The sequence below is a fragment of the Balearica regulorum genome, chromosome 11 (assembly GCF_011004875.1).
Source record: "Balearica regulorum gibbericeps isolate bBalReg1 chromosome 11, bBalReg1.pri, whole genome shotgun sequence".
Taxonomy (NCBI): domain Eukaryota; kingdom Metazoa; phylum Chordata; class Aves; order Gruiformes; family Gruidae; genus Balearica; species Balearica regulorum.
The window spans coordinates 8,792,988-8,801,630 of NC_046194.1; the positions used below are offsets into that span (position 1 = coordinate 8,792,988).

General features: G+C 52.2%; 1 long non-coding RNA gene across 2 annotated transcripts; it reads left to right on the plus strand.

The window, feature by feature from the left end:
• The first annotated feature begins 812 nt into the window (after positions 1–812).
• LOC142603342 (uncharacterized) lies at positions 813–7,910 on the plus strand. Of its 2 annotated transcripts, XR_012837258.1 has the most exons (4): positions 813–903; positions 2,684–2,851; positions 5,261–5,334; positions 7,052–7,910. It is a non-coding gene; the product is annotated as an uncharacterized LOC142603342 (long non-coding RNA). The 2 variants fall into 2 exon arrangements; XR_012837257.1 differs by lacking the exon at positions 7,052–7,910 and having other exon boundaries at positions 5,261–6,675.
• The last annotated feature ends 733 nt before the right edge of the window (positions 7,911–8,643 follow it).

Consider the following 8,643-nt stretch of genomic DNA (forward strand, 5'->3'; position numbering starts at 1 on the left):
CCCAGGACGTGTGATGTGGGCCCCAAAATCCCGCTCCTCTCGCTCCCGGGTGACTCCGGGCAGGTTATAAAGCTGTGCCAGCCGTGCACGGGAACATGGCGGGGAACATCTCCTGAGCCTGCGGGTCAGGGAAAGGCTGCGGGTCAGTGTTTGCGGAGAACTTGAGTATCACAGTAACGCGGGTGAAATAAATCATAAGCCTCAGTCCAAAATCGTGTACAGCGTGTGGACAGAAGCACACAGTGAATAACAAAAAATCATCAACTGTCGCCCAACCGGGACTGGAAAAGCATCATCCTCCCTCTGGACGGTTTGTATCAGGCTGTAAACTATGGAGGAAAGAGGCGGCGGCACGAGCCTGTTTGCACGAAGGGCAAAGCTGAGGTTACCCACAAATCCCGTGCAGATCTTACGATTTCCCCCCCCCCCCCCCCATTTTCCCACTTTCTGGGAAACTCCCAGAGAGTTTTCTTCTGCACGCAGCTCCCGGCTGCCGCGGAGGCGCCGAAGCCCTGGCTGACCGCGGGGCCCGGGCACAGAGGCGCCGCCACGGCACCAGAGCGGGGGGCAGGTGAACCCGAAAGGCAGCCGGCCTGCACACCCACGCGGGAACGTGCCCACGGGGATGCTCATCTCCCGACCCTGCCGTCCCGCCCCACCGAGGCCGGTACCGGGAGGCGCCCGCCCGGCTCCCGGCGGAGCATCGCCCCGTCCCGTCCCGTCCCGTCCCGCGCGGAGCCCGGCTGCGGCCGCCCCGCCCCGTGCCCGTCCCCGCGGCCATCCCCGTCCCGCCCCGTCGGGCGGTGCTGCCGCCGCCCCCGCTCCCAGCAGCCCTTGCAACCGCCTACAATGAAATTTGCGAAGTTTTTTCGGTTTCGGCGCCATTTTCGAGTGGACTCGGAGGTGAGGAGGGAGGGCGGGCAGGGCGGCGGGGCCGGGGCGCCGCGGGGGGCCGACTGCCGCCCCCCCCTTCCCTCTCCCCGCCGCGGGCGGGACAGCTCGGCTCGGGCCGGCGCGGCTCGGCACGGGGGGGGGGAGGGGGGGGAGCGGCGCGGGGGGGTGGCGGCGGCGGGACGGGGCGCGCTGCGCTGCCCGACGGCGAGGGCGGGAGGGGGGGGGGGGCCGGGACGGGCCACGGCGCGGCTCCCTCCCGCCGCCTCCCCCCGCGCCGCCGTGGGCGGGGTTGCGCCGCTCCCCGCGGGGGGGACACGGGACACGGACCCGGGAGAAACTTGTGAGGGAAAAGGGGAAAAAAGCTGTAAAAAAACTTTTTTTGGCGGGGGGGGTTGGGGAGAGCGGCGGCACCGAACAGCGCCCCCCGCCCGCCCGCGCGGCGCCGCCCCGCGCCGCACAAAGACGGCACCGGGAGGGGGGGGGTAATGGGAGGGGGGGGGTGTCGGCGGCCCCGGGGGGCGGCGGCGGCGGCGGAGCGGCGGCCCGTGACGCAGCGGGCAGTGACAGCGGGAGCGGCCGGGCCCGGGGGGGCGGGCGGGGCGGTGGCCCCCCGCTGCCGCCGCCGGACCGTTAGGGCGGGAGCGGCGCGCGGCGCCTTCCCCCCGCGCAGCGCGCGTCCCGCGCGGGGACTGTTCCCACGTGGGTGCGGGGCGCCCCGCCGAGCCGGCCCCCCTCCCCCGGGGACGCCTTTTCCTTGTGGGTTTTTATTATTAATAATTATTTTTTATATGTATTTTTTGCGTTGCAGGGAGCCGCGCCCGCCCCCCGCAGGTGTGGCTCGGGGTTGGGGCTTTTTTTTGTTGGGTTTTTTTTGTGGTTTTTGGGGGGTTTTTTGCCCGTTTCCCTCATATTTTAAAGAAAAACCGGGGAGCCCGGTGACTACCGGCCCCCACTTCGTTCTGGCGTCGGGCCTGCGTGTCCCCACGGCCACCCGCGCTTGCTCCCGGCACCCGCTGCCAAAACGGGCGCACGTGAGAAAATAGTTCTATACATTAAAAAACAAAAAAAACCCCAAAAAACCAGTGTAACAAAAAAAAAATTCGGCGAGATAAATTAAAATATTTATTAAAAAAAATTGGCACCTAGCTTTTGCTATATTTTTTTTTTCTCCCCTCGCTGGTTACTTGCTTTGTACAGGAAATTTGAATATCCTGGCAAAGGCCGACTTCCAAGCGCAGCCTTGCTGCACTCCGTGAGCCGCAGTGATGGGAGCGACGCGCATCGTGCTGGGGCGTTTTTCCCTGTTCAATTTAACCTAAATACAATATTCTTCCCACACGTTCATCGGGTACATAAAGACAATTTTTGTGTGTCGAGAGAGTGAGTTTTCCAAGGTTTAAAACATGGGTTGCTCCCCCAAAAAAAGGCAAATAAATTGTGCTTGTGTGTTGTACGCCTATGTACGCGTGTAGGTGAGGGACCATCTGCCAAGTTTCATCATCTTCTGCTCTGAAGAAATCCAAAGAACTCCATTGCTCACCATCAACTGTGAAAATCTGTATTTAGTTAATCCACTTTGGTGGGAAATACAGTAAAACTGAACTGCTAATGCAATAAACGTTTATGAAATATAAGAGGGAAGCTTTAAGTAATGCTTCAGGCAAACTGACCCAAATATATATTAAAAAAAAAAAAAAATTACTGTGTGCTTGTTATGTTTTGAATTAATGTTCATCTGACAAAAAAAAAAAAATTTTTTTTTTCTGTTCTTAACAAATCAACTTTATAGGAGTCGGGCTTCCAGATCTGTCCCTTGTTGTTTAAAACTGGATGAGATGACAATGCAAAAAAATGGAAGTAACAAGAAGCATCATACTTTTCTTCTCCTCAGCAGTGTTGAGAAAAAACTGTGGATCCTGGAATTTTACTGTGGATTTTACTGGTTTTCTGGAGTACTGTAAGTTGAAGTCTTATCCCGCAGGCCTTTGCGAGCACCATTAGCTCTCCCTCGTATTAACAGCCCCGTCTTGATAAATGCAGTCAATCCTGCTGGTAGCAACATCGGGGCCAAGTTTCAAATCGAGTAAAGTTAACGAATTAATTTTTTGCATTATTTGAATTTGCCCTTTGTGGCTGCAGTTTGGTTTCGGGTGTTCTGCCCCACCTAAGAGCACATTAACGTTGGGTGGTTTAACGTGCGAAAGGTGCGCCGTGCTAAAATTAAAATGTAGCTCTAATATGCTTTTATTTATATGAAATACACGCTGCTTCTCTGACCTTTTTCTAGGTAGATTGGTGAGAAAAAAATACTTTTACTAAAGTGTATGAGAAATTATTCACTCTCATATAGCTTTGACATACAAATAGGGAGAAAATATATTTTATTCATTTATTTCGTGCCACCCAGGAAGAATTCTTAGCTGGCTAAAGCGCGCGTAACGGCGATTTTTTGCGTGACGCGTGCGTGCCGAGATGCGCTGTGGATGCCCGTACAAATGAAAGTAACTTGGCTGCGTGCAGTTCCCACGTCTGACTTTAGTGCTCTTTAATAGTCATTTCTCTTCCCGCAGCCCTCGCTCGATTTCAGCAGCCTTGCGAGGCGAGTTGTATCGGAAATGTAATAGCTGGAACCATTTGGTGGTTGTCGATCAAGCGTCGGGTCCGATTCCAGCTATTAGCCACATCTGTAAATATTAATACATGACTTTTGTTTAAATTTCATTGTTGAAAGGGAGGCAGGAGTGAAAGCGGTGTGATTTTTCAGACCCAGGCAGATAGGAAGTGTTTCGGTGGTGCTACTCGCCCCCTTATTTTCATTTCGTTACTGTAATTGTATCTCGCTAATTAGTATCTGAAACTTTCAGCTGTAACGAGATGATTTATTTTAGTCTTTTTGTAAAAATAGTAAATGCCTTTTTTAAAAAATTAATTTTTTTAAAAAATTCTTCTTTCAAATGAGAACAATGACCAGGATTTGTTTGTGTGTGTCTCCTAAAAAACTGTTCGATAGCAGGGTTGGGTTGGGGTTTTTTCCTGTGCTTTTTTTATATATATATATATATAGGAAATGCTTAATATTTACTTATCTTTGAGCTTACCTAGCCCTGAAGTGTGCGAGTCAGTGAAGGGTCTGTATGCAAATCTGTCCTGTCATGGGCTCCTGTATTTATTTCCTTTCCCTTCCCATAGTGCTCTTTCTCACTTCCCCCCCCCCCCCCCTCTTTTTTCTGGTTACAGTGTCGGTGCGGAGGGACTAGGTTGTGTTTTAAGGGAACTCTGTATTTCAGGGTGAATTTGTTTTGGTTTTGTGCGTGTGTTTGGTCTTGGGGCGGGGGGGATGTTTTTTACTTAATTGCCCAATATACTTTGGCAAGCCGAAGTTGCATTGTTTTGTGAACTACATTAATGGATTTCTGCGTGTTCGAATTCCCCAGTTATTTGGGGGATTTAATTAAACCTCCGTAGGTGGCTGGCTTATGGAGATGACAGGTAGAACTCTCGATGTCTAGAAATAGCTGGTGTATGCACCGCAGGCGTGGAGCTTGTGGCAGCAGAGCTGTTGGTGATGCCTTTGCTTTGAGGTGGAGCTTTTGGGGCAGGTCTTTTGATATTTGGGGCTACCAGTACAGCGGGACACCTCTGTTCCTGGCCATGGTGAGGTGCTGCTCCAAGGTTGGGGTGCTGCTGGGTCCTGTCTCTCCCCCCAGCAGCGAGGGGCTGAGCACCCGACAGTACCACCAAAAAAAATCCCCAATCCCAGGTAGCCACTCTGCATTCTACCCGCTTGTCCTGAGCGTGGTTTATCACCTAAATCAGCATAAATAAGATGTTTTCTTTGCTTCTGGTCTGCCAAGACCAATAGGCTGCTCTTGCTGCTGCTGTTTTAACCCCTCGGAGGAGGGGAGGTGGGCTTGCTGCTGGCCGTGGTTGTGTGCTGGGGCTTTCCTGCTTGACCTCGGAGCTGCCGCTGGTTTTGGCCGGCAGGAGCCGTGCCGTCCCTCCTCGCTGTACAGCACCCGGGTTATGACTCGGGGTCACCGGCGTGCCTTGGGTCCCACTGCCCAGTCACGCTCCTGGCAGCAGTAGCACCAGCTGCAGGAGTGGGGAGAGCGAGGAGAGGAGGGATGCAATTGCTCTTTAAGTGCTGCTTCATAGTCTGCCCTACCTTGAGGTGAAAACTTGATATTTGAGGGTTTTTTCCCTAATTTTAAAAATACTTGTACCTGTCCGAGCCTTCGTGGTCTGTCCGTGCCTAGGGAGGGGACAGGGACCGCTCTGAGGCTGCCCGCCAGCCCTGCTCCCCGCTCCTGAAGCACGGCAGTGCTCTGCGAGCGCCTCGTAAACCCTTCTGTGTGTTGCTTTCTAGTTCCCCTTGAAACAGCGATTGCCTGTGTCCAGGGAGAGCCGAGGCAGAGGGAGCCGGCATGCCTGCACTCAAAGGTGAGTTGGGAAGGTAAGCTCGCGTGTCCCACCTGCTCCGAAATACCTGCAGCATCTGCATCCCTCTGGATAAGTAAGCGCAGGTTCCTCTGAAATGCGTATCCCTTCTTGGGCGCTGCAGGTGACACCTCGGAGAGGTCGAGATAAACTCAAGCCATCCTGTTCAGCTGCCATCTTTCTGATTTAACATTGACAAGGCAAAGCACAAACTTAAGTTTGAAAGAAGCCAAAGTGTGAGATGGGATGATTCAAACACAGAGCTTTCTATTGCTTAAAATAATTATGCTGTCATGTCATAAACATGCATATTTTCTCAGATACGTATTTCACTGCCTATCCCAAATTTCCACTTGCCCAATACTCAGTGTGAATGTTGATTTGTCTCTCTCTCCACTAGAGAATAGGCTGGTAGAGGTGTATTGAGCCCGCACTTTGGAAAGCCCTCCTTGCTGAAGAGAGCTCTTGCCCGTCTTGTCAAACTAGGCTAAAGAGTCGTTTTTATATATATATAAAAACATTAATTAAAACGTGAACTTCCAACACAATCAAAATGGATTCTAGAGCTGAGCTTGTTTGCTGTTGCTTTTTTTTTTTTTTGAGTCACTTGAAGAGATGAAAGAAATAAGACTACACAGGTACAGTCAAGTAAAACATTGTTACAGAAACAATGGTAAAATTACGTGGGGGGTTGTTTTGTTTTAGCTTGTACAGGTTTAACTTTTTCTGGGTACTTGTTGGCTGCTTTGCAGTAAGTAGCAGTTGCTCAGTAAAGAGTTGGACCTGGTACTGTCAGTAGTGAGGACATTGAAGTGGCAAAAAAATACTGCTTTTTTTTTGTTGTTGGCAAATATTTGATTTAAAATTTGCAATAATTTGGCACGGCTCACGAGAGCTTTTGAAATTCCTATTTTTAAGTTTGCTAAATGGGCAGGGACTAGGAGGAGGACAGACTGGAACTCGGCGAAGTGGCGTGTTTAGCGCAAGGGGACAGCACAAACATTTGAACTAATGGCGTCATTTCTGACATTGTTCAGGTTTTTTTGTGATGCTGCTTTTTAAGAAAATGAATTGAAGGAAGTTGTCACATAACTGGAGAGAAAAAAAAAAAAGTCGAAAGGAAACACAAAAAATGTCAGACTCTCTGCACGGCTCCTGTACAGCCCTCGCAGGCTGGTGTGTAAGTGCCTCTGGCAGCTGCGTGCTTCAGAGCTACGGCCTCCCTTCTGCCCTGCGCCGGTGTTTTCTTTGGTACAGGCAGGGGAGGTGATGAAGTTCCTGGGTATCTTTAATTTCTGGTCACGTAAGGTTTGTCCATTAAAATAGTAAATAATCAAGCCTTTTTTTTTAAAAAAAGGTGCTATTTTAGATTTCTCAAAAGTCAAAATGAGCCAAATAAAAAAATATTCTAAGGAAAACTCAACAGGTTTGAACTTGTTGGGATCTGGATTTAAATTATTAACATTGCGACTCCCAGAAAGTCCTTGGAGCTCAGCAGCCCCTAAGAGGAATGTACAAGGTGACGTTTCCCCAGAGACCCTCGGAAGGGCCGGGAAGGTCTGCGGGATCTGCCGCAAAAGCAGCAGGTCTGCTGGATCTGAACGTGTAGATTCAGGCTGAGGCCTGAATATTTTGGGGGGCAGGGGGAGAACAGTTTATTTCTGGTTTTTTTTTCTGAAACTGGTTTGTTTGCACTGTGTAACTGCTTGTTCTCTTACAGTTACAGACTTTCTGATAAGACCCGTGAAGAAAAAAAAAAAATGTCCCGTTGGTGGTAATGCATGCACGTTAAATGTCTTCATTGTAGAGTGTTCTTCAGTACCTTATATCATGGTTTTAAAAAAATATATATATATTCAAAATACCATTTGGAATGTCAACATTCAGTGGGCTTTGAGGAGATGTAGCAGCACATCATGGTTTGTAGGGACAAGGAGATACAGACCATTCTGGGCTGCCTCATTACCTCAAGGATAAGACAAGAAAGTGAGCTTCTGGTTATCATAGATGTGGAAGCTAGCACATTCCCATGTATCTCTTTAGTTCAGTTGAACAGGTATGTGTAGCTAAGTCCTCTTGGTGCTTGTATCCGTGCACATCCTTTGCAGACACAAATATATTCCCTGTGAGTCTGTGCGTGTGTGGGTCTCAGCAGGGCTGGCCCTGCAGGCAGGAACGACTTGTAGCTCCTTTTTGTTCTCCAGCATGGGCACGGCCAGCGCTGGCTTGAGCACCATGCCTTCAGCTGGCCCCTTACCCCGCCTGTTGCTCTGCGGTCCTTTCCCGGGCAAAGGATCCCCGGGGGGGGAGGGGGGGGTCTGGAGGCCGTGGAGTGGCACTGGGATGGAGAGCTGTCAGCAGTGCTCTAGCAGCACGTAAATACTGGAGTTTGGGATTGCCTGTTGCTCTCCAGTATTGCATTGCTGCTTTAGTGAGGCTGGAAATTGGTCCCTGCCGCAGGAGCTGGGGCTCTGGCTCTCGGGGTGCCTCCTCGGCACCCCCGCGGTGCCTTCCACGCTGCTGCTCGGGGGCTCTCATCTCCCACACCAATAAACCACTGCGGAGGCAGCAACGAACGAGGGCTTGGTGTCGTTAATGGGGAGGGGGCAGCGGGAGGGGGCTGCACCCCGACTCCCCTGTGCTGGTGGGTACCTGATGCCCAAGCCCGGGGCTGGAGCGGGCAGAGGGCACTGCTATGGCCCAGGAGCCTCAGCTGGAGACGGTGCCAGGCCCTTCCCCAGCTTCTCCTGGGAGGGTGGGGGGTGCACTGTGCAATGGGGGGACAAGGCAGCGCTGGCCCCTGGGTGCTTTCCCCCAGCAGCACCCTGCCTCCAGCAGCTGGGGGGGGGGGGTGGACACAACATCAGTGGCTGTCAGGGCTTCAACTGGGTGGGAAGAAGGAGGGGCCCCATAGTTGTGCCTGAGGTGCTCCTGGGAAGCCCTGCAACAGGAGGGATCATCTCCAGCCACATGTGGCTCCCCCAGCCACCATCGGGGTCTCCAGGTTGGGCACGGCTGGTGGGGGGCTGTTGGCATCCAGCATCTGGCAGCACTTGGGCCACGATGGGAAGAGTGGGTGGGCCTGGGGCACCTGAGGGTTTGTCTGCAGCAGTGAGCTCCAGGGCAAGCCCAGCCCCAAGGTGAAAGGGTTTTTCTTCCTCTGCCCTTAGCATTGCACCACTCGCAGCTTCCCAATCCTGATGGGAGCGAGGGATAGACACAGGAACCACCGTGGGGTCAGGGATGCTCCTCCCGGGAAGGGCTAGGGTGGTGCCTGCGTGGCCGAGCATCCACCCTCTGCGGTGGGAGTGA